The sequence below is a fragment of the Macaca nemestrina genome, chromosome 3 (assembly GCF_043159975.1).
Source record: "Macaca nemestrina isolate mMacNem1 chromosome 3, mMacNem.hap1, whole genome shotgun sequence".
Lineage (NCBI taxonomy): Eukaryota > Metazoa > Chordata > Mammalia > Primates > Cercopithecidae > Macaca > Macaca nemestrina.
Genome location: NC_092127.1, coordinates 135594051 through 135620046, shown reverse-complemented (window position 1 = coordinate 135620046; position 25996 = coordinate 135594051).

Here is a 25996-nt window from a genome sequence, read left to right as displayed (position 1 = left end):
GGATGAGGGAAAGTTTTTATTTTTTAGAAAGTGTGAAATGTGAATTTTTTTAACTGTAAGGAAAGAGTGGGTGGAGTGGAAAAGTCAAACATGACCTCAGAGTAAAGGTATAATTACTGAGCCAAGTGTCAGAGATAGTGGAAGAAAAGATGAGTGAGCCTTGGAGAGGGAAAAAGACACTTTTGTTTCTCAGAGCCAGGGTGGAAGGAGAGAATGATTAATACTTGGGGCGGAGATAGAGAAATTTGGAACTGTTGACCTCTCAGTTTTCGAATATAATGTTTTAAACTGTGATTTATAGGCTATATAGAAATGCTATGTATATGGCTTATGTTGAACCCTGATGAGAGCTAAAGGCATGACACCAACATGTAACTCAACTTATGTAATTTTGCAGTGTGGAAAGCTAATGAGGTCTAAATGAACAGTATTCCAGATTGGAATGACTTGATAGTACATTCCTTAGGCTAGCTCCTCGTATGTTGGACTTCTGTAGAGCAAGTTAATAATCATCACCTTAAAGTTGAACTTAGTGATAAGTAAGCACCAAGGAGGATAAAACAGATAAATAAATCCATACCTGGAAACGTTACAACCAAATTGCAAAGCATCATATGACAGCAATTAAAGAAAAACTGAAAAATGAACAATGAAGAAAGAATATTGCCCGTGAAGGTAGATACTTAGATGAGCCTGACAAAAGACTTCTCAATGGCAACACTAGAGGTCAGAAGAAAGAAGAAAAATATTCTTGAAATAATTTACTAGTTAGACATTCTTACTGAAAAAATTACATGAGGATGTGCTTTAAGAATAAAAGCACTGAATGTAGAATGAAATGAGATGCAAGAAGCAGTGTGACAAAAGACATTGATGAACATGGAAATACATAATTAACACTAACTGTATAAAATAAAAATAATTCTGATTAAATTGGAGGAAAAACACAAAAATGGAAATCAAATACTAGCCCATCATAACATGCAAAATAGGAGAGGTGTGATTGCAGTAAAAGATTTTGAAGACTTTTTATTATTTATTATTCAGGAAGTAGACAAATTGTTTTAAATTTTAAGTCAAACTGTATGTGTGGAAATTGCAACGGTAACAACTAAAGTTATAGAAATAGAATATATGAAATTCAAGAAAATTCAAAATCTGAAAATAAAGTAGATGAAAGAAAACAAACCAAACAACAGAATAGGAAAGGAGAATTGTAGAGAAATTTTCACATTTTGGCTACAGGCTCTTTTTAATTTAAATGAAAAAATTTTCTATCAGTTGAGGGATTCTGCATGTATAGCTTGAGGGAAAAGGGAGAATATACAGTGTTCTTTCACGCCTACTAAAATGTGAATGAACATAGCACTGTGTTCATGTTATACAATATTAGTTCAGAAATGAAATGATCATATAAATTCCAACGGATTAAGAGAAAACTATTAGAAGTAAAAGAGGTTAGCAAAGTTTTGGGTACAGGACGACTTATAAAAATCAATAGTATTTTCCCATATCAGCAATTATTAACTAGAAAATACAATAGAAATAATATGCTATTCATAATATTACTCCAAATGAATAAATTTCTAGAAATCCACCTTATAAAGAAAGCCAGTCTCTTTCTGGAGAAATTTTTAAACTCAATTAAAAATAGAATTTTTTTTTTTTTTTTTTTTTGAGACGGAGTTTCGCTGTTGTTGCCCAGGTTGGAATGTAATGGTGCGATCTTGGCTCACTGCAACCTATGCCTCCCGGGTTCAAGCGATTCTCCTGCCTTAGTCTCCTGAGTAGCTGGGATTACAGGCACCCACCACCATGCCGAGCTAATTTTTGTATTTTTAGTAGAGACAGGGTCTCACCATGTTGGCCAAGCTGGTCTTGAACTCCTGACCTTGGGTGATTCACTCTACCTGGCCTCCCAAAATGCTGGGATTACAGGCATGAGCTACCACTCCAAGCCCAAGAGATTTTAAATAAACAGACTGATTTAATGTAGCAAAGATGTCAATTTGCCTCAAACTAATCTACAAATTCAATACAATTCCAGTCAAAATTTTATCAATATTTTTAAAAGAATTTTAAAAACTCTCTCTAAAAGGTGTTTGAAAAAATAAAAGTCCATGAATAGCTAAGCCATATTTGAAAACGAAGAGAAAGGAGAGCGTTTACCATACCAGATATTAAGACACTCAACGATAATATGGTTAAAAAATTTATTGGTTAAGGAGTGGACAAATAGATCAATGGAATAGAATAAAAAGCTCAGAAATTGACCTGTGTGTATGGAAAACTTTAAAAGATAGCTAAAAAATAAAGTAGCACATTAAAAATAGTGAAAGAAGTAATTATTTTAGTGATATTAAGAAAATTCTTGCTGATGAAAAATAAACTCAGTTCCCTACTTTACTCTGTATGTAGAGGCAATTTGGTATGGATTAAAGACATTTCTGCAAGTTAAAAATTATGAAGGTAATTGAATGAAATATTTCTGTGCCCAAGGGCTGGTAAAAGGCCTTTTACATAAGAAACAAAAATGCATAATAAGGAAAAATATTGTTCAGTTTGACCATATTAAAATGAAGAATTTCTTTTCAATAGACACCATACACAAAGTTAAAAGATGAATGAAAAAATGCGAAAAGATAAAAAGATGCTACAGTGCCTGAAACTCAAAATGGACTAATATATAGAAAGGCATCAATTGCAACATTAAAAAGAAAAAGACCAGAAAACTAATGGAAAAATTGGCTGAAGATATGAAAAAGCAACTTAAAGAGGAACATTTGAATGGTTAATAAGTTCATAAAGAGAGCTCAAATGCTGTAACCAGAGAAATTAAATTAAAGTTAGAGTGAGATACCATGTTAAGGTTATCGGAACAGCAAACGTTACAAATGTGCATAGGAAATGTTGGTCAGGACGTTGGTGATAGATACTTTAATATTGTCCTGTGGTGTGGGAAGTGGTATGTTCATTGTGTTATGCCCTATGGTCTAGCATATTCTTTGATGTTTATCCCAGAGAAATTCTTGTACAAGTCAATGAAAGATCTGTTAAGTAATGTTAAAATGTGAAATAATGTGTGTGTTGGAACTGACAAAAGCATGGAGTGTTTAAGACAGGAGAAAGTAGGACAGGCTGGTCAGGTACCTGTAACATTGTTATCCTCTCTCCTGGGTTTGAGTCTTGAGAGAAGTCCATAAAGCCATCTAGATAGGAATGGGTTATATGTGCAGGTCTTTATGCACATTGTTGCTTTTGGTTTGAGCCACATCTAACACAGTGTGGGAGGGAAAGAAACACAGGTGGAGGATGGAGAAATGAACCTGAGGTGTTGTGCCTGATTCCACAGTGCAGGAGATGTGAAGACAGTGAGAACTAGAGACATGGGCTCAGGGCAATGAGGCAGCAATGTGTGGGGACTTCCTAAAAACAAGCCAATGGCTGGACTCACTGACTTCAGCAGTGAGTGTCTGCATGATGCTCCCATAGGGCTAGGAGTGACCAGCCGCATGTCAATGGATGTCATCACAAATGCCCAGGGGCTAAACCTGACTCACTACTCCAAAGACCCAGCTACCAGGAGATGCATAAAAACCTACAGGTGAGAAACTTGAGCAGTTTAACTTAAAATCATGATTTCCCTCATACCAGCAGACAACATTTTAGAGAGGAGAATGGTGAAGGGGAAGTATTCTAAGAAGACTGAGAACTTACTAAAAAAAAATTAACCTGAAAGAAATAGGAAGATACGGAGATGTCTTTAATTGGCATAAGAGTTAGATCAGCTTTAAAATAAAATGTTTATTTCCCCCTTATATATCTGAGTATAAAATTTGAGGCATGACCTTTCCACATTGCCATATGCATTTTCATTGCACCTATTAAGTGTATGATTCATGCTTGACCTAAGCAGATGGAAACCTAGTGGAGCCAAGGTACAGGATGGTTCAGAGCAGGAAACACACTTTTGCAAGGAAACAAGATTCAAGAGGCCATGGTATTCATGTGTAATGGGCTCACTCACAACCCAGTAAACAGGTCCTTGTGGGATAAAAGCAAGTTCTGTGACTTAATAGTTCTAACAACCTGACACACTTTAGTCAGCTGCACTCAGGTGATTTCAGGGCTCCAATGGAGGCTGGTAATTCCCCCTGTGCCCACAACTTTTCTTATCTGCTGACAGATGCTATCTTTCACTTTTGAATTTTCGGCTAAAGCCTTTCTTTTCCATCAAATGCATTCATCATGATTTAACATTGATTTTTTTTGTTTGTTTGCTTATTTTTTGTTTGACTAGTTAGCATGATTTAACATTGATTTAAAGTAATTTTCTCCACCTCCTTTTGTCACTACATCTTCCTCTAGTTATTTCTCCCTATTATGTTTTCAGCAGTAATATCTACCAACAGAAATAATTTATTATAAGATAGTTGTTTTCTACTGGCACAGGACAGGGATGCCCTCTCTCACCACTCCTATTCAACATAGTGTTGGAAGTTCTGGCCAGGGCTATCAGGCAAGAGAAAGAAATAAAGGGTATTCAATTAGGAAAAGAGGAAGTCAAATTGTCCCTGTTTGCAGATGACATGATTGTATATTTAGAAAACTCCATCGACTCAGCCCAAAATCTCCTTAAGCTGATAAGCAACTTCAGCAAAGTCTCAGGATACAAAATCAATGTGCAAAAGTCACTAGCATTCTTATACACCAATAACAGACAAACAGAGAGCCAAATCATGAGAGAACTCCCTTTCACAATTGCTTCAAAGAGAATAAAATACCTAGGAATCCAACTTACAAGGGATTTGAAGGACCTCTTCAAGGAGAACTACAAATCACTGCTCAATGAAATAAAAGAGGACACAAACAAATAGAAGAACATTCCATGCTCATGGATAGGAAGAATTGATATCATGAAAATGGCCATACTGCCCAAGGTAATTTATAGATTCAATGCAATCATCATTAAGCTACCAATGACTTTCTTCACAGAATTGGAAAAAACTACTTTAAAGTTCATATGGAACCAAAACGGAGCCCACATTGCCAAGACAGTCCTAGGCCAAAGGAAAGAAACTGGAGGTATCACACTACCTGACTTCAAACTATACTACAAGTCTACAGTAACCAAAACAGCATGGTACTAACACCAAAACAGAGATATAGACCAATGGAACAGAACAGAGCCCTCAGAAATCATACCACACATCTACAACCATCTGATCTTTGACAAACCTGACAAAAACAAGAAATGGGGAAAGGATTCCCTATTTAATAAATGGTGCTGGGAAAACTGGCTAGCCATAATTAGAAAGCTGAAACTGGATCCCTTCCTTACACCTTATACAAAAATTAATTCAAGACGGATTAGAGACTTAAATATTAGAACCCAAACCATAAAACCCCTAGAAGAAAACCTAGGCAATACCATTCAGGACATAGGCATGGGCAAGGACTTCATGTCTAAAACACCAAAAGCAATGGTAACAAAAGCCAAAATTGACAAATGGGATCTAATTAAACCAAAGAGCTTCTGCACGGCAAAAGAAACTACCATCAGAGTGAACAGGCAACCTACAGCATGGGAGAAACTTTTTGCAATCTACTCATCTGACAAAGGGCTATTATCCAGAACCTACAAAGAACTCAAACAAATTTACAAGAAAAAAACAACCCCATCAAAAGGTGGGTGAAAGATATGAACAGACACTTCTCAAAAGAAGACATTTATGCCACTAACAGACACATGAAAAAATGCTCATCATCATTGGCCATCAGAGAAATGCAAATCAAAACCACAATGAGATACCATCTCACACCAGTTAGAATGGCAATCATTAAAAAGTCAGGAAACAACAGGTGCTGGAGAGGATGTGGAGAAATAGGTACACTTTTACACTGTTGGTGGGACTGTAAACTAGTTCAACCATTGTGGAAGACAGTGTGGCAATTCCTCAAGGATCTAGAACTAGAAATACCATTTGACCCAGCCATCCCATTACTGGGTATATACTCAAAGGATTATAAATCATGCTGCTATAAAGACACATGCACACATATGTTTATTGTGGCACTATTCACAATAACAAAGACTTGGAATCAACCCAAATGTCCATCAGTGACAGATTGGATTAAGAAAATGTGGCACATATACACCATGGAATACTATGCAGCCATAAAAAAGGATGAGTTCATGTCCTTTGTAGGGCCATGGATGCAGCTGGAAACCATCATTCTGAGCAAACTATCACAAGAACAGAAAACCAAACACTGCATGTTCTCACTCATAGGTGGGAATTGAACAATGAGAACAATTGGAAACAGGATGGGGAACATCACACACTGGGGCCTGTTGTGGGGTGGCGAGAAGGGAGAGGGATAGCATTAGGAGATATACCTAATGTAAATGACGAGTTAATGGGTGCAGCACACCAACATGGCACATGTATACATATGTAACAAAACTGCACGTTGTGCACATGTACCCTAGAACTTAAAGTATAATAAAAAAGAAAAAAAAAGATAGTTGTTTTCTATTCTTGATTAATCAAAGAAATAGAACAGTTCAAATTAGAACTTCTGGTCTGCTTGAGCTAGCTCCTGCTGCTTTACTGAGCTTTTGGTATATTTCAGGCCAAAGCTTCCTCTAGCTCCAGTGCTCACATTTATCACTTCCAGGAACTCCAAAATGGATACATAGTGGACAAGAAGCTAGTACAGTGCAGCTTTTGGGAAGGAAAATGAGTGGTTCCTAAATCAGTTCATTCACACCCTAGCTTTTTATTGTCACTTAGGTCATTCGTTTCAAAGAGTTAATATGACTTCCTGCACTGTTTGGTGGGAATTTAGGAATTTAGATGGTTATATTTACATAACAGTTTATTGTGTTTCGGTGTTTGTCATTGTTATTCTACTTTCAGGAATTCTTTACAAGAAAGTTGTATAATACGTGGAAACATTTATGTATACAGGTCTATTCACTGTGGCATTATTTTTAAGTGCAAATAAAATAAGAAAAACAAAAGGAAGCAAATAGGTAGCTCTTTCTGACAACTTCTGATAACTCTCTGGCTCTACATTTTAAGTCTCAAAGTTTGACAATTGTCAACAGTGTTCACCCACAAATTTGAAAATCTTTTTTTGATAGCTAATTTTCCCCATAAGTTCATATAATTTTTCCCTGTCTACCCTACGCATCCTTGTAAGTCTGTGGCCATGTCTGTGTCTTATGTACTATGTTCTGACTATGCCAGACACTCACTGTGGTAAGGACTTTAGAATCTCTGTTGACTGTCAAGCCTGACAGTAGAATGATGACTGAGACTCTCTCTGCCTTCCCCCTTCCATCTCTCTTGTCCCCTCTCTACCCTTCTTCTCACTTCTCAAAGGCACGCAATCAAGTAAGCCTCAACTAACCCTTTAGCTTTGCCTTTATCGTCCCTGTTCCATCTACACAATCCCACACTTATTTTTCTCCTGTCTCATGTATAAACTAAAGGATCTTTTAGCTTCATTCCCAGAACTCTTTACTTCTGGTCCCCATCTCCTTGGTGTCCTGGAAGCTAAAGGGCAGGAGGCAGTAAGAATGTGAGGTCATAAATTTATGGATTTCTTACTCAGAACAGGAATCTCCCTTCGGTAGGAATAGAAGGACAAGGAAGATCAGCACTAGGGTGGGAGACTAGCCTTGGGTCTTTGGTATCTGACCACTGCTAGGATCCTTACTGGTACCATGACGCTAAGCATCTCTCAACCTCCCAGCTCAGTAGAATAGTTTTCAATGGCTAATACATCTTTTGGGGTCATTTGAATCCATAGAGGACTGCACCTTCATTGTTTCTGAACTGTTTTACAACTCTTAAAGTTGTAAAAAAAAAAAAAAAAAACTGATGGTAGTGATGCTCATAGAAATGCAAACAGATTTTGTCCAGTGGTGGTAAAATTGGTTATGTCATATGGAGGAGGCAAGCACACTATTGCACCTATTCACAAATTTATTTCAGCATTCCTGATTGACTATGTGTCTGTGCTGTGAATTCTTCTTTGAACAATTTTTAAATCTCTTACTGGTTCGTTCACTATTAAATAATTTAAATAAAAACCTTTGACATGGCTAGGTGTGGTGGCTCACGCCTGTAATTCCAGCACTTGGGGAGGCCAAGGGCGGGTGGATCACCTGAGGTCAAAAGCTCGAGACCAGCCTGGCCAACATGGTGAAACCCCGTCTCTACTGAAAATACAAACATTAGCTGGGCATGGTGGCACATACCTGTAATTCCAGCTACTTAGGAGGCTGAGGCAGAAGAATCACTTGAATCTGGGAGGCAGAGGTTGCGGTGAGCTGAGACTGAGCCATTGCACTCCAGCCTGGGCAACAAGAGTGAAACTCCGTCTCAAACAAAAACAAAAAAAAAAAAAGAAAAAGAAAAAGAAAGAAAAAAAGCTTTGACACATGTTCACTGAAATGTAAATGAGGGTCATAATTTTCGTCTTAAGAAATTATCCCTTTATAATTTCATAGGTCTCACTGAGCTACCACCTAGATCCACCTGACAAAGTCAGGTTGATAGCACTGCTGGAGAAGTAAGCCTCATGAGCAGATGAAGCCCAGGTGTGGGCATATCAAGCCCTCTTCTTCGCTTATAGAGTAAATTTTAGGGACTTTGTTTCAGTAGGTTTTTTTATTTTGTTTTTTTTTCCCCCGCTGATTTTGTGTTCTGTTGGTTTTTTTTTTTTTTTTTTTTTTTTTGAGACGGACTCTTGCTTTGTTGCCCAGGCTGGAGTGCACTGGCACCATCTCGGCTCACTGCAAGCTCTGCCTCCCGGGTTCAAGAGATTCTCCTGCCTCAGTCTCCTGAGTAGCTGGGACTACAGGCGCCTGCCACCACACCTGGCTAATTTTTTGTATTTTTAGTAGAGACGGGGTTTCACTATGTTAGCCAGGGTGGTCTTGATCTCCTGACCTCATGATCTACCTGTCTCGGCCTCCCAAAGTGCTAGGATTACAAGAGTGAGTCACCGTGCCTGGCCTCTGTTTTTGGTTTTGATTTGACCAGGGCCAATAATTTATTCCTTCTTCTAGTGACAATAGTGATTGGGAATTTGACTTTTTGGTCTAATTATTTGGCAATATCTGTAAATAGATGATAGAAATCTATTCGCTATTGAGTGAGAGACACTAGATAATTCGATTGAGCTTTCATTTGTCTATGTTCTTTGTCTATTCTGAACTCAAATTACTGAGTCTTCTAACTTACCGAGTCTTCTAACTTTTTATGGCAATATAATTATTCACATAGGTTCTGTAAGAATCTGCCTTTTTTTTTTTTTCAAAACCAAGATAGAGTTAGAAAAATCAATTGTGTAGCCAAGGCTTTATCTGCAGTATTGTATTGGAGAATGAATTATTCTATTCTCAGTTAATCATGTATGACCTGTCATACACGATTTAAGGTTGAAAGGTTGACTTTACTTTCACCACCAAAATGTAACTCCACTCTCCTTCCCAAAAACTGGTCTTGCATGTGGCTTCCAAGATTCCAGGTTTTCAGATGGTAAGGAAGATCACTTCTTTTTTTTTTTTTTTTTTTTTTTTTTTTTTGAGACGGAGTCTCACGCTGTTGCCCAGGCTGGAGTGCAGTGGCGCGATCTCGGCTCACTGCAAGCTCCGCCTCCCGGGTTCCCGCCATTCTCCTGCCTCAGCCTCCTGAGTAGCTGGGACTACAGGCGCCCGCCACCGCGCCCGGCTAATTTTTTGTATTTTTAGTAGAGACGGGGTTTCACTGTGGTCTCGATCTCCTGACCTTGTGATCCGCCCGCCTCGGCCTCCCAAAGTGCTGGGATTACAGGCTTGAGCCACCGCGCCCGGCGGAAGATCACTTCTTATCAGGTCCGCAACCTCACTAAATTTTGGGGACCTCAAGAAGAGAATAATTTAGCCAAATCTATGGATGCTGCTGTTGAAATATAATTAACACTCTTAAAGCATTATATAAATAACTAGACCAAAGTTGATGAGTCTTATTTTATGATCATGACAATATGAGATTATTATGATCATAGGGAAGAAACATTCCAGGAAAACTTGTGACAGATTGAAATGGATGAGAAGAGATTAGTAAAAGTCCTTTCAGTGGGATGCCAGATGTCTGATGCATCCTTCTAGGTTATCTGATTCATTGAAAATTTGCACCTTCATTGCCTTTGAGCTACTTTATAATACTTAGTTGTAGAAAACTGATGGTAGTTCCTTTCCCTATAAATGCAGTGAAATGGCTCACGCCTGTAATCTCAACACTCTGGGAGGCTGAGGTGGGCAGATCTCTTGAGCCCAGGAGTTTGAGAACAGCCTGCGTAACATGGCGAAACCGTGTTTCCACAAAACACACAAAAAATTACCCAAGCATGGTGGCGCGCAATTGTAGTCCTAACCACTTGAGAGGCTGAGGTGGGAGAATCATCTGAGCTCAGGAAAGTCAAGGCCGCAGTGAACCATGATTATGCCACTGCATTCCAGCCTAAGTGATGGAATGAGGCCCTGTTTCAAAAAAAAAAAAAAAAAAAAAAAAGAGGTATAATTGATTTCACCTTATGCATTGATTAGAAAATTCATTTTAGTATCCCTGATTACTTCTGTATCTATTTGAATTCTCTTTTGAAGTAGCTATTTTTGTATATTATTGATTCCCTATTAATAAATCAGTCAAATATAATTTTGACATGTGTATTAATTTGTTCTCATACTGCTATAATGTTCTGCCTCAGACTGGGTAATTTGTAAAGGAAAAAGGTTTAATTGACTCACAGTTCCACATGGCTGAGGATGCCTCAGGAAACTTACAATTACAGTGGAAGGTGAAGGAGAAGCAAGGTATCTTCTTCACAAAGCAGGAGGGAGAATGAACACAGAAGGAACTACCAAACACTTATAAAACCATCAGATCTCGTGAGAACTCACTATCATGAGAACAGCATGGGGGAAACTGCCCCCATGATCCAATTACTTCCACCTAGTCTCTTCCTTGACATGGGGAGATTATGAGGATTATGGGGATTATAATTCAAGATGAGATTTGGATGGGGACACAAAACCTAACCATATCAACATGTGTTAACATTATATGAGAATTATAACTTTATATGATAATCATGATCTTACTCTTAAAAAATTATCTCTACATAATCAGTGGGTAGGAGGGAGCTAAAATGTTTAATTTCCGATATATAGGGTTGATTTTGCCTTAGTTTTATCTAACTTTAGTTTCCTAAACAAGGAGACTCTAATTAGAGTAAAAAGCAAATAGTTATTTGAGAAATTTTGGCAAATTCATTGTTGAAATTTCTCTCAGAAATTGAGAAAGTGAAAGACTCTAAAGTGGGTAACAAATATTTTTCAAAGTGAGCTACTTCCCTATTTGTTTAACAAATATGTCCGCTGATGATCATTAAAGAAATTTTAGTGATAGATCACTGTGTTACTTTTATAGCACCTTTTTTTTTTTTTTTTTTTTTTTTGAGACAGAGTCTCATTGTATCGCCCAGTCTGGAGTGTAGTGGCCCAATCTCGGCTCACTGCAAACTCCTCCTCCCAGGTTCACGTCATTATCCTGCCTCAGTCTCCCAAGTAGCTGGGACTACAGGCACCTGCCACCACGCCCGGCTAATTTTTTTTGTATTTTTAGTAGAGACAGGGTTTCACAGTGCTAGCCAGGATGGTCTCGATCTCCTGACCTTGTGATCCGCCAGCCTCAGCCTTCCAAAGTGCTGGGATTACAGGTGTGAGCCACTGAGCATGGCCTTTTAAAATAGCACCTTTTATAACAAAGTAGCACAAACTGGGTTGCTTAAAACAACAGAAATTTATTGTTTCACAGTTCTACAGTGTAAAAGCCTGAACTTGAGGTGTTGGCAGGGCTCCCTCTTGAGTCTGTATGGGAGAATCCTTGCTTACCTCTTTAGCTTCTGGCGTTTGCTGGCAATCCTTGGTATTCCCTGGCTCGCACCACTCCAATCTCTGCCTTTGTCATCACATGGCTCTCGTGTGTCTTCACATCATTTTTCCTCTGTGAGTGTCTGTGTCCAAATATCCCTCTTTTATAAGAGCACCAGTCATATTGGATGAGGGGCCCACCCTACTTCAGTATATCCTCATCTTAACCGGTTATACCTGCAACATCTGTATTTCCAAATAAGGTCACATTCTGAGGTACTGGGGGTTCAACTTCAACATACGAATTTGGGAAGTGGGTGATACAATTCAACCATAACATGGAGAAGTCAGAAATCTGGTGGAAAGAAATTACTAACTCATAATCAGAGAATTGACCAAAAATCTTGATAATTTCACATGCTCTCCTCTGTTTTCTTTTGGGTTCTGAGTCAATACAAATTGGGGGTTCAACTGGGTCCCCAGGTATTCATCCCTGGTTGGAGAGCTGTTTAGGAGGTAGGTCCATCAGAAGTGTAATTCTATTTCAGAGGTGGCTTGGTGTGTGGAGCTTACCTGGGGTAAAGGCAGTGGTAATGTGTAGGTGAGCCAAATGGCGAGGTAGACGAGTCCAGATACAAGTTGAAAAGGACCTTTCTGCTCTGGATTCACTTCCCAACACATCACAGAAAGTAATTCCTACTGGAGCTGGGTAAAGCGTCTTCTCTCCAAGTAGAATGTGACCCTCTCCTTCCAGAGTCACAGATTTATGAGTTTTCCTGTTGGTTTCTTTATTTTTGTCTCCCTAGTTGCCCAGAGGAAAATCAGGATAATTCTGAAAGTAGAACTTTCAACCCAAGCTCTTTTATTGCTCCTAGGTTTGTGGTTTTGAGTATTACTCATACAAGTACACCCACAAAGTAAGCTTGAGTCGTTGAAATGTGGTCATTAATTAATCAATTAACCTAAGTAAATCCTTCCCTGTTAGGCATTTCTTGTCTCATCTTTCCAGGGAGTTTGAAACCAGGTTTCCAATAATTTCTGATGATGAAGGATTCTCTGGCTTAGGACTCACAGTAGAAAAGTTCATGGAAAGCTTAGGGTGTTAACCTCTTTCCTGGCTATGTTCCAGCTGGTTTTAAATCTGTCTGCTTGCTTTGGCTTTCCCACCTTACCTCTTTATGCGGCTGTTACAGGAACCTTCTTCTCAGTGTCCAATAAAACCCACCCCATCCCTTCTCAATCTTGCTACAAAAGGTTGGAAAAAACCGGATGGTGATCTTACTTTAATTGAAGGCCACAGGACAGACAGAGGCAATTAGGTACCTGAACTTAGGAGTGGTCATTGTTTTTCACACTGAACTGTTCCAGTGAGGAACAATCAGGAAAGAGTTCCTTGGAATGTCCCTTTACCTAATGAGCACCCTGGAAGAAATATGAGTCCCATGAGAATTTGAGGTTCACCTAGCAGTTTAAGAAAGGATTAGCAATTTACGTGTGCTAAGAGCCAATTTACGTGTGCTATGGCAAAAAGAAAGTTGTTCTTCAGTTGTGGGTGGTCAAATGTCCACGGAGCTATGGAATTCTCTGAAGGCTGTATATGCAGCAATGAGGAAAAACACAGGGACAGCTTCTCGGCAGACAGCTGTACTAGCCATCCAGGGAAGTGCTGAGCACTGATGAGGATGTTCAAATGTAGAGACTACCACACACAGAGCCCAGACATTGGGGTTTCTGTCTCTGTTCTGCCATTCACCAGCTGGAGAATTGAGTGCAATCCCTTAGACTCTTTGAATCTCACTTGCTTTTTAAACATTTCTTATATTTGCTCTGGTTGAAGTAACTTTTCCACAGGTCTTTTCTGTTGCTTGAAAGCTCTTTGGACCAAAACTTTGTTAAAATACACAGATATGTATTTGGGTATTATTAGTACTGTTATTGATATTGTTACTGGTATTGTGTAATGGGGGCAACTGTGGTGGGCACCTTAATTTGAGTGCTTTATATCTATTACTTTCCTTAAACCTCATAATGACTATATGAAGAGGTATTATCACTATTTACAGTTGGGAAACTAAACTTCAGGTAGGTTGTTAAAATGTCCAAGTGGAAATAGTTAAAAGGCACCTAGCCAGTGAGTAGGGCCAGTGAAAATGGGACTCATTAATTTGAAGGATCGTAAAAGTGGGAAAGTGGGGTAAGTCTCTGAAGGGGTGTGTCAAAAGGGGCTCCCTTTTTTTTTTCTTTGAGATGGAGTCTCACTCTATCACCCAGGCTGGAGTGCAGTGTCCCTATTTCAGCTCATTGCAACCTCTGCCTCCGGGTTCAAGCAATTCTCCTGCCTCAGTCTCCTGAGTAGCTGGGACTACAGGCATGCACCACCACGCCCAGCTACTTTTTGTATTTTTAGTAGAGATGAAGTTTCACCATGTTGGCCAGGATGGTCTTGATCTCTTGATCTCGTGATCTGCCCACCTCTGCCTCCCAAAGTGCTGGGATTACAGGCATGAGCCACTGCACCCAGCAGAGGGGCTCCCTTTTTAAGGGAATTGGCAGAGGGGGAAAGAGGAGACTGCAGAGCATTTCCAAAAAAGCGCCCCCACCAAAAAAAGTTAAAAAGTACAGAAAAGGAAGATGCTGGAAATAAGATTTTATTTATTGTTTAAATTGTTTTTACTGCTTTCTTCATAATTATCAAAATAACACATGTACATTAAAGAAAAATCAGATGGTATAGAAAAATGTAAGGAACTGAAAAAATATATAGACTTTCTACCATAATTATTTTATTATTGAATATTACCTCCTAGTTTTGGTCTGTTTAGTGATTTAATTTTTCTAAACTTGCAATCTGGTTCATAAATTATAAACATTTTTACATGTTGTTAAATGGTCTTTATCATTATTTTACATGGTGACATAATTAATCATATTATGTATAGTAAGTCATTTCCTCATGGTTGAACATTGAGAGGCATGCACTTTTGTGGATAATTTGAACTTGATTCTTCATAGATGGTACTTTGATGCATTAAATATGGTGGGGGGCAGGGGGGAATATGGTTTCTAGAAACAACCAGCTTGAGTTTCGCAGACATATAAATTTGTTAAAAACAAAAGTTACCCAATATCTATTCTACCAGCCATTTGTAGAAGATGAATATTAGAAAGTTGATAACGTGATATTAGATTTCTCTAAAAAAATTTAAAAAAGAGTGAAAAGTGCTCTTTGGATGTCAAGAATAGTCAAAGAGATATTTAAGGTATTAGTAGAGAGATTAGTGACTGTACTAATATACTTCTGTCTTCTAGATAAGAAGGCATTCACCATGATATATGCAAACTGAAGCCAGAATTTCAAGTAGAAATGCAATAACTTTAAGAAAATTTTTCTTGGCATTATAAGCTTACACGTGTACTTTTATATTCTACAAGGTTGAAAAAAAGTTAAAATTCTGAAGTATTGAGGCCATAGCTATAAAAAAATTAAGGTTTTAAACCAGATTTATGAGAAAAAGAAAATATGCTTTATGGTATGCTAAATGCTATACAAAAAAAAAAAATGCCATACAGTACTTTTTCATGCTGGCAAATGTTCTACTTCTGCCAATATGAACAATTGTTTTTGCTGGCAAAAACAGTTTAAATACAAAGAGAAGCAAGCCACCATTTCTTAACACAGTGAAACTGAACAAATCGAACATTTAATAGAAATTATTTACACAGTTATTTCATTGTTATTTAAAGGAAGTAGTAGGAATTCCGTGAAAACTTGTGTTTATGACAAAAGTAAGTTGCTGAATTAAATTGTAAGGATATTTTTAAGTTAGAAGTATAATAAATAGGAGATGAGTTAGAAAGAAACAAGTATATCTACTTATGAAACATTATTATTGTTAGCTTTAACCTTCTCTGACCCTCACAGACTAGGTAAGAGTGTGGAAAAGACAGGATGAGTTGTCTACCAAATATTTATTCACTTTTTCTTGTTTAAGAGACTGAATTCTTCTCAGTGCATCATGGGCCCAGCTGAAGTACTTCTCCAGACTTGCTTGCAGTTAGGAGTAATTACATGACATTTTCAGCTGATAAAATAATTGGAAAAATAAAAACTGCCAGATTCTGCTTCTTTACGCTTTCTTCCATCTTGTTCTTGCTTGAAAAAAAGATAGTGAGGTTGAATGTCCACTTGAGAACATCCCACAGCTAAGATGAGAGGTTAAGTCCCATAATAAGAATGACAGAGTGACAAGGAAATAGATCGTGTGGCACTGCTGACACCATGACCCCGCTGCACAGCTTTTCTCTGCACTTCTTTTTTATGGAAGGCAAATTATGCGAGGCTGTTTGGTTAAGCCACTGTCATCAGATATCTGTTACATACAGTACACATAAATCCTAAATGATGCAGAGCCCTTGACATGTCTTCATTTTGAATTCTGTACTTTATTTATGAGCTAGCCATTATGGTAATGATTTGCTTAATGATTTTCTCCCTACGATCCTGTAAGCTATTAATTAAATGAATGAATTAACATTTGTAATGCATTCTTTCTCATTATTGTATTTAATGACTAATAAGTTGTCTGACAATTGTGCACTTTTAATAAATATATATTTCCAGATAACTGGAGAGTTGTTTTGACTCCAAAATGTTACACACACACACACACACACACACACACCATACACAGGCATACACATTTCTTTTTATAATTGTATGTATGTGGAAGCATCCTATATATTTGTAATGTATTCATAATGATAAGTTGTGTGTTTTTAATTTGGTTTTAAAATACTCAGACATAAAACAATTACTGTGTGACAAAAATTACCACTATTTCCTTTCTAGCTAGGATTTGTATATTGTTGTAACAATGGATATTTATGTGTTTCAATGAACTCTACGATCTTAGGGAAACAAAAGAGAGCTGATGTGACTGAAAGGGAAATAAAGAAACTTAATGACTTTAGATTTCCTCCTGTAGGATTTTCCAGACCACCTGAATAAGCATTTTGTAAAAGCAAAACCAAAACACACAACATTTTAAACTCAAATAACTTTGGGGAGTACAGCATATTGTACCATCTTTTTGGACCATGGGAACATTAAAGTTGCCTACAGTAGACAAATCTGTTTAACATTTTAAAATTCAGCATTCCCAGTCTTATATGATTATGAAACCCTTCTATTCAAATGAGGTCTATTAACACCCAGTGGAAATGCTGTTACATGATGCATATTCTGGTAAACTCTGCAATAGAGGGATTGGAAGCAAGAATGATCAGCACTATTATTTAATGTTAATCTAAAATATCTAGTGTAATTACATGGTAATCAGAAATAAGGTGTATGGCTTCTTAAAAGGAAAATAAAATTTTAGACATTTTAAAGAAAACAGAAATTTGTATTTTACCATGAGAGGGAGGTATTTATCTAGTTTCTTATTCTAAATCTGGCAGCCAGAATACCTATGACTGATTTTAAATTTAAATTTATTTATTTATGTTTAGAGATGGGGTCTCACCATATTGCTCAAGCTGGTCTTGGACTCCTGGCCTCAAGGAATCCTCCTATCTTGGCCTCCCAAAACACTGAGATTACAAACGTGAGCCACTTCACCCAGCTGAGAATACCTATGTCTAAAACATAGGTACTCAATACGTGCTTGTTGAAGGAAGGATGGTTTGATGGAAGGAAGGGAGGGAGAGAGAAAGAGAATCTTTCCTGCAAAACCAGGACTCCAGAGAGACATCCTGGACAAGCTACCCAAGAGCAGTGGTTTTATAAGCTTTCTGGAGACTTGGATATGCCTCATAAATTGCTTTTTCTTCAAATTCTCATTATTTGAACTTTCATTTTTTTACTCTAATGATAGAAAATATGTGTATTTGATAGCTACTAATCGGAATCCTTCTCAACATAGTACTCTAAGCAACTGCTACCAATTAATTGTGGTAGGTGAGAGACCTAAAACCTGATTGCCATCTCTAATGTAAGTCTCTATCCTTTTCTCCTGGACAAATAATTTAGGCTTATTTCATAATCTCTAGCCTCATGTCTGTTGCATTATCTGAAGACAAATTATCTGCTTTTTAAACAATCTCAAATACTGTTGTGATGATTTTTAAATGCTCCAAAATTATTTGACATTCTTCCCTTCAATAGTTGGAAGATAATTCTCCTTCACTTGAGTGTGGGCTGGAGTAGGCTTAATGAATTTCTTCTAACGAAAATGATAAAATGAAAGTGACAACGTGAGACTTTGAAGATGATATAAAAGGCACTGTGGCTTACTGCTTACTCTCTCTCTGTCTGTCTCTTAATTCACTGTGGAAGAAGCTAGCTGCCATGCAGGAGAGGCCCATGTGGCAAGCACCTGATGCCTCCTGCTAGCTTCCATGTGAGTGATCAATCTGGAAGTGGCTTCTCCAGCCCCAGTCAATCTTTCAAATGAGACCTTATCCCCTGCCAATATCCTAACTGCATCTTTATGAGAGAATCTGAGCCAAGGCCACCCAAATAAGCCAGTCTTGAATTCTTGACTCACAGAAACTGAATAATACACTTTTATTGTTTTAAACCACTAAATTTTGGGGTAATTTTTAATGCATAAATGGATAAACAATACTACTATATTAAAAGCTTTTAAAGAAATACAGCTCATTTGCAGCCCCTTTCAAAGCCCACCCCCTTTTCCATTCAATTTTACCACTTTGGTTTGGCTGAGCTAGCTAGTTGTCCAGCAATACCTGATTTATTCTTTCTTCCAAAGTGACGTCAGAAAAATGTCTTAAAAAAAGGGCCAAATAATAAGCATTTTAGGCTTCGTAGGCCATATGATGTCTGTCATAACTATTCAACTCTGCCATTGTAGCACAAAAGCAGCCATAGACAACATGTAAATGAAGAACTATGGCTCTGTTCTAATAAAAATTTACAGTAGTCCCCTCTGATCTGAAGGGGAGACATTCCAAGTCCCCAGACATGTCTGAAAACATAGATAGCATTAACCCTATATACACTATATTTTTATACTATATAGTATAAATATATGACACTATAAAATATAGTCATATATTTACACTATATTTTATACATACCTATGATAAGATTTAATTTATAAATTAGACACAGTAAGAGATGGCCAATAACTAAAAAAAATGGAATAATTATAACGATATACTTTTCACAATTTCATCGATAGAAGACTCATTCTTACTGTAGATCTTAGCAACCTCAGCATACAATTTGTTTTCTTTCTTAAGTCCAGAGCTTTCACCTTTTCACGTAAAGAAAGCACTTTTCAGCTTATCTTTGGCATATCTGAATTGCCAGTATCACTACTCTTGTGCTTTGGGGCCATTATTAAGTCAAATAAGAGTTACTCGAATAAAAGCACTGAGATATCATAAAATGGTCAGTTGATCTGATCACTGAGATGGCTGCTAAGTGACTAATGACTAACGTAGCATCTATAGCGCAGATACACTGGACAAAGGGATGATTCACATCCTGGGCAGGATGAAGCAGGGTGGCATGAGATTTCATCATACAACTCAGAACAGTACATAATGTAAAACTTACAAATTGCTTACTTCCAGAATTTTTTATTTAATATTTTCCCAGCATGGTTGAACGTAGGGTAACTGAAACCATGGAAACAGAAACTGTGGATGAGGGGGTACTACTGTATTTATGGACACTGAAATTTGAGTTTCACATAATTTTCACATCACAAAATACTATTATTCTTTTGATATTCTTTTAACCACTTAAAATGTAAAAATTATTTTTAGCTTGCAGCTCACTTAAAACCAGGCAGTGGGACAGATTTGGCTCATGGGTATAGCTTGCCAATTCTTATGCTAAATCAATATATTTCTTGATATTTAGCTGGCACATGGATGCCCAAAATAACAGATATTTTTTCAGACTATGGCCACATGACCTTGTTATGGTTGGTGGAATGTAGGTGGAAATGATATGTGCACATTTTCTTACAAGGAAATGGTGAACTCTCCCACCCTTTTTTTTTCCTTTTTTCTACTTCTCTTGGCTGAAATGAAGATCATCTTAGACCATCCAGATGACAAAAATGTTCTTGGGGTCGTGAAACAGATAGAAACAGCCAGAATTCTTGGCTCTGCATGGTGCACAGTCATACTTTTATGAGAATGAGAAAGAAACTAGTCTTTCCTCTGTTTTTAGGTCATTTTCACACATTACCAAATCTATATTCTAACTAGTTCAACTGGTGAGTCTTTGGCTAATATCTCTTCCTAATATCATGACAAGTTAATGTGTTGTAATTTCAAGAAGTGCTGTAGACAGCGGTTAACAGCTTTGTGTAAAGTTTAAAAAAATTATTCTTGGTTACTAGCCAAGTCAGGATAGTTTGAGTATAGGACAGCTTTAATACTTTCTAAAAACCAGAATTTCTAAAAAGTTGCAGGTATTTGTCTTTTCTTCTGAGTATTGATTTCATTGGACTTGGAAGTGAACAAATGTGCCTTTTATTCCTTTTCTCCCATCCGCATCACACTTATGGCCAATGAAGGAAGAATATTAATTTGGAGAAACATAAATAAGCCACCTCTTATAATCTTTGAGGAAGAATTAATTCATATTGTCCTTTGGGAAGCTTATTTATATACCTGAATGGGTTTAGGAATCCACACCCCCGCCTCCCCAAGTATCTCATGGTCCTATGGGTGTTCATATTCATATGATAACAGAAATAAATTGTAGTCATAATTGGCATATTTATCTTGTAAGTATTTCGTATTTTCCACAGTCAAACTTCGGGGTCCCAGACTGTGTACAACAATGAGAAAAGATCCCACAGCCTCAAAATCTGAAAACCACTATGAGATTCATCAACCATCACTTGGCAGCCTCAGAGCACCAGGCATTGTCCAAACACAATCGTTTGAGTTTTTGTGCTGACACAAAGTATTTCCCATTCATCTCTCTCCCCCTTTCTCTCCCTCTTTCTCTCCCTGCCAAAAACTCAACTTGCTTTAAGTAGGCACAGCCTTCCAAGTCCTGGCTGTTACTGTCCCTGAGAGGTTTCAGGGAGAAGCAGTCTTGGCTGAGAGTTACAGCTAGAGGCCAGCCAGTGAAGGGAACAATGTCTGGGTTTTGAGAACAGCTGGAGCTTTGGAGGGAGAAAAGCAGCTTGGTGAATGAGGAAAGAATGTGCCTGTCACTTCAAGAGGCAAGAAATGTAGACTTCCCTCCTGCTTCTGCCAACAAGTGTTTATTGGAAAGGGCAGAGTGGTGGTGATGGCAGGTGACTTTTGGTTTGGATTTTTATGGAATTTTTCATGTTTATTTTACCTTTTCAAAGAGCAGATAAATGTACAAGTCCCACACCATAACTATTTTGAATTCTGCTCATGTTTTTATTGGATACAAATGTTGTTCCTCAGAGTTATTTTTAAGAATGCCGCCCCTGGCCTATTTTGAAACTCTGCTTGCTTTCCTTGCATGTAAGTTAATATTTGTTATAGGGATTTTGGAGAGAAGTATCAGAGGGTATTAAATGGAAAGTAAAAGCCTTAGGGGAAAGGAGCCTATTCTGAGAGCATGAGCTGAATTTACAGTTAGGAAGAATGGGATGGCCTACTTAGACAAAATAAGGATGTTTTAGCTGAAACCAAAGGTAAACCTACGAAAATTCTGACAAAGTAGTACAAAAAATGTTTATAAGATGTCACATTTCTTAGTCATGTTTTGATTTCTCTCTGATTTTCCTGGATTCTTATGGCAATGGATAGAATAACACAGACTATATTCCCCTTCTGAATTCTATTTGTTAGACTTGGAAAGTATGACCTGATTTGAATTGTCACTTATAAAATGAACAAAAAGATCCATATTAGTATTCAAGTAATAATAGCTGTTACCATTTTAAGACCTCTTCCTCTCTTTCTTGACTCTCAACATTTTTGCCTGTTTCAGGATTGGAACAAATATTCTTGAGTTCCAGCTGTGTGACAGGCCCTGTACTAGACCCTTTCCTTGTAAGAACCTGTCAAAAAGGAATTATTACACCCATTTTCAATATGGAAGACTTGGGCTCAGTGAAGGTCCTCATAAATCGTCTAGTATTCCCTGATATCCTATTAAATGGTAATTTTAACATCAATGAATCTTGATTTAAACATGATTTAGATTCCAAAGCCCATGCTATTTCTAATGCCCCATTTTGTCTATACAATAAAATATGGGTTGATTGTGTTCAAATTGAATAATCATTAAAAATTGGTTGATCAGAAGGAACTCATATACATTATTTAGTACTACTCTTTTGTTAGTGTCTTGTGATTTTTTAGTAATGGGACTTTAATGCAAGGATGCAATGGACCACAGATTCTTCAACTATCTAGTCACTTTGGGCTTCCAAATTTCCAAGACTGAAATTAATATTTCTGGAGAAAAAACAATTCTTTTTTTTTTTTTTTTTTTTTTTGAGACAGAGTCTTGCTCTGTTGCCAGGCTGGAGTGCAGTGGCCCAATCTCGGCTCACTGCAACCTCCGCCTTCTGGGTTCAAGTGATTCTCCTGCCTCAGTCTCCCAAGTAGCTGGGATTACAGGCGGGTGCCACAATGCCCAGCTAATTTTTGTATTTTTAGTAGAGACAGGGTTTCACCATGTTGGCCAGGATGATCTCATCTCTTGACCTTGTGATGCGCCTGCCTCGGCCTCCCAAAGTGGTGGGATTACAGGTGTGAGCCACTGTGCCCGGTCACAATTCATTTTTTGAGTGTTTACTTTGTGTTAATTATGGTGAGAATATTAAGAATGCATTTTAGGAATTGATAAAATTCTCAGGTCTCAGATATTATCATTTTTCTTTGCTTTATTTACTAATTCAGTAATTTCTTTTCTTTTTTTTTCACATGAGAAATGTTTATTTATTTATTTATTTATTTTTAATTATTTTTTATTATTGTACTTTAAGTTCTAGGGTACATGTGCATAATGTGCAGGTTTGTTACATATGTATACTTGTGCCATGTTGGTGTGCTGCACCCATCAACTCGTCATTTACATCAGGTAAAACTCCCAATACAATCCCTCCCCCCTCCCCCTCCCCATGATAGGCCCCGGTGTGTGATGTTCCCCTTCCCAAGTCCAAGTGATCTCATTGTTCAGTTCCCACCTATGAGTGAGAACATGCGGTGTTTGGTTTTCTGTTCTTGTGATAGTTTGCTAAGAATGATGGTTTCCAGCTGCATCCATGTCCCTACAAAGGACACAAACTCATCCTTTTTTATGGCTGCATAGTATTCCATGGTGTATATGTGCCACAATTTCTTAATCCTGACTTCAAACTATACTATAAGGCTACAGTAATCAAAACAGCATGGTACTGGTACCAAAACAGAGATATAGACCAATGGAACAGAACAGAGTCCTCAGAAATAATACCACACATCTACAGCCATCTGATCTTTGACAAACCTGAGAGAAACAAGAAATGGGGAAAGGATTCCCTATTTAATAAATGGTGCTGGGAAAATTGGCTAGCCATAAGTAGAAAGCTGAAACTGGATCCTTTCCTTACTCCATATACGAAAATTAATTCAAGATGGATTAGAGACTTAAATGTTAGACCTAATACCATAAAAACGCTAGAGGAAAACCTAGGTAGTATCATTCAGGACATAGGCATGGGTAAAGACTTCATGTCTAAAACACCAAAAGCAACGGCAGCAAAAGCCAAAATTGACAAATGGGATCTCATTAAACTAAAGAGCTTCTGCATTGCAAAAGAAACTACCATCAGAGTGAACAGGCAACCTACAGAATGGGAAAAAATTTTTGCAATCTACTCATCTGACAAAGGGCTAATATCCAGAACCTACAAAGAACTCAAACAAATTTACAAGAAAAAAACAAACCACCCCATCAAAAAGTGGGCAAAGGATATGAACAGACATTTCTCAAAAGAAGACATTCATACAGCCAACAGACACATGAAAAAATGCTCATCATCACTGGCCATCAGAGAAATGCAAATCAAAACCACAATGAGATACCATCTCACACCAGTTAGAATGGCAATCATTAAAAAGTCAGGAAACAACAGGTGCTGGAGAGGATGTGGAGAAATAGGAACACTTTTACACTGTTGGTGGGATTGTAAACTAGTTCAACCATTATGGAAAACAGTATGGCGATTCCTCAAGGATCTAGAACTAGATGTACCATATGACCCAGCCATCCCATTACTGGGTATATACCCAAAGGATTATAAATCATGCTGCTATAAAGACACATGCACACGTATGTTTATTGCGGCACTATTCACAATAGCAAAGACTTGAAATCAACCCAAATGTCCATCAGTGACAGACTGGATTAAGAAAATGTGGCACATAATTCAGTAATTTCAACACAAATACTTCTTAAGGAGTGACTAAATCATTAAATTAATGTAAAAAGATTTCTTATTATCCACAATACTTAATCAGGATTCCTACTCCCATAAGCAATCTGGGTAATCAATATTTTCCTTTGTGAATTTCAGATGAAGAGTCATTTGTACTGTAATATAGAAATTTCAATGGGCTAATATTTGACAGTAATACTGACCTATTTCTCATAAGGATCAAATAAATAGAAGCTTTATTTTACAACTACTTTTAAAAATAAGATACATGAAGAACCAATGCTGTGAGTGTAACACAACCTTATTATTGTCACCAGCATGCTACTTGTACGGCAAAGTGGATCCGAAGAATTGTCTGGGGTGATACAAATTTACAGGTCCCAAATTGCTGTTGCCTTTATTGTCAACATTGAACATGTCTTTATAAACATACTTTTATGTGTCTGAAATGGAAAAACCTATTTACAGATATACTCAGATATTTTAGTGATTCATTAAATAAGTTTTTGAATGAAAGTATTTATTAAGAGGTCATGTTTAATAAATTTCCTAGTTTGGGCATGTTATTCCTAATATTTTAAAGGCTCATAAATTTAACAGTAAAGAACAATTAGATAGAAACACTTTCTGGGTATATCAGCTTGTCAACATAGCAAGTCAGGGCTAATTTAAGACTCTGGGCTGCTACAGAAAATGGTCTGGCCCTCACTTTTTGGCCTAGAATCTTAGTTTTGTTAGTGCTTGAATTTGTCCAGCATCAGGAAGACGAAACAAAGCTTGGCGGACCAATAAAAGCTTTACGTGTAGCAATTTAGCAGAGAAATTAACCACACACATGGCCGCAGACAGTCTGGTGAAGCTCTGGCTTTCCATTTTACTAGATCTTGACATTGGTCAAGTTATCTGACCTCTGTGAGTCTCAGTGTCATTATCTGAAAAATTAGGATAGTAATAGTACCTCATAGGGAACTGTGAAGCTTAAATGAAATGATGCTTGTCAAGCATTTAGCCCCATTCCTGGCAATCCTAACAGCTCAATAAACATTAGATGTTATGGTTATTGTTTAAGCTAATGTTACTTTTGTGGTTCTTCTTCTTATCATTAGTATTTTTATTATATAAACCCAAAAGTTAATATATAACTTTATAATTGAGCATGGTATAGTGCGTGGAATGCTTGTGTAACCTCTCAAGGCTACTTCATTTCTTAGTTTAAACATAATTTGGATATAGAACCAGTAATTAGAAAGCTATCTGGGATGGACACAGTGGCTCACATCTATAATCCCAGCACTTTGGGGGGCCTTGATGGGAGAATTGCTTGAGTCCAGGAGTTCAAGACCAGCCTGGGAAACACAGGAAGACCTCATCTCTACAAAAATTACAAAAAAAGATATCAGCCAGGTATGGTGGTGCATGTCTGTGGTCCCAGCTACTTGGGAGGTTAAGGCAAGAGGACTGCTTGAACCCATGAGGTCGAGGCTGCAGTGAGTCATGTTTGTGCCACTGTGCTCCAGCCTAGAAGACAGAGCAGGACTCTGTCTCAAAAAGAAAACCAAAACCAAAAACAAACCAAAATAAAACAACAACAACAACAAAGAAAGCTGTCTGGTTAATGAGGACGAAAGGTTGGTTTACAGACAAACATCTTTTAAAATTTTGC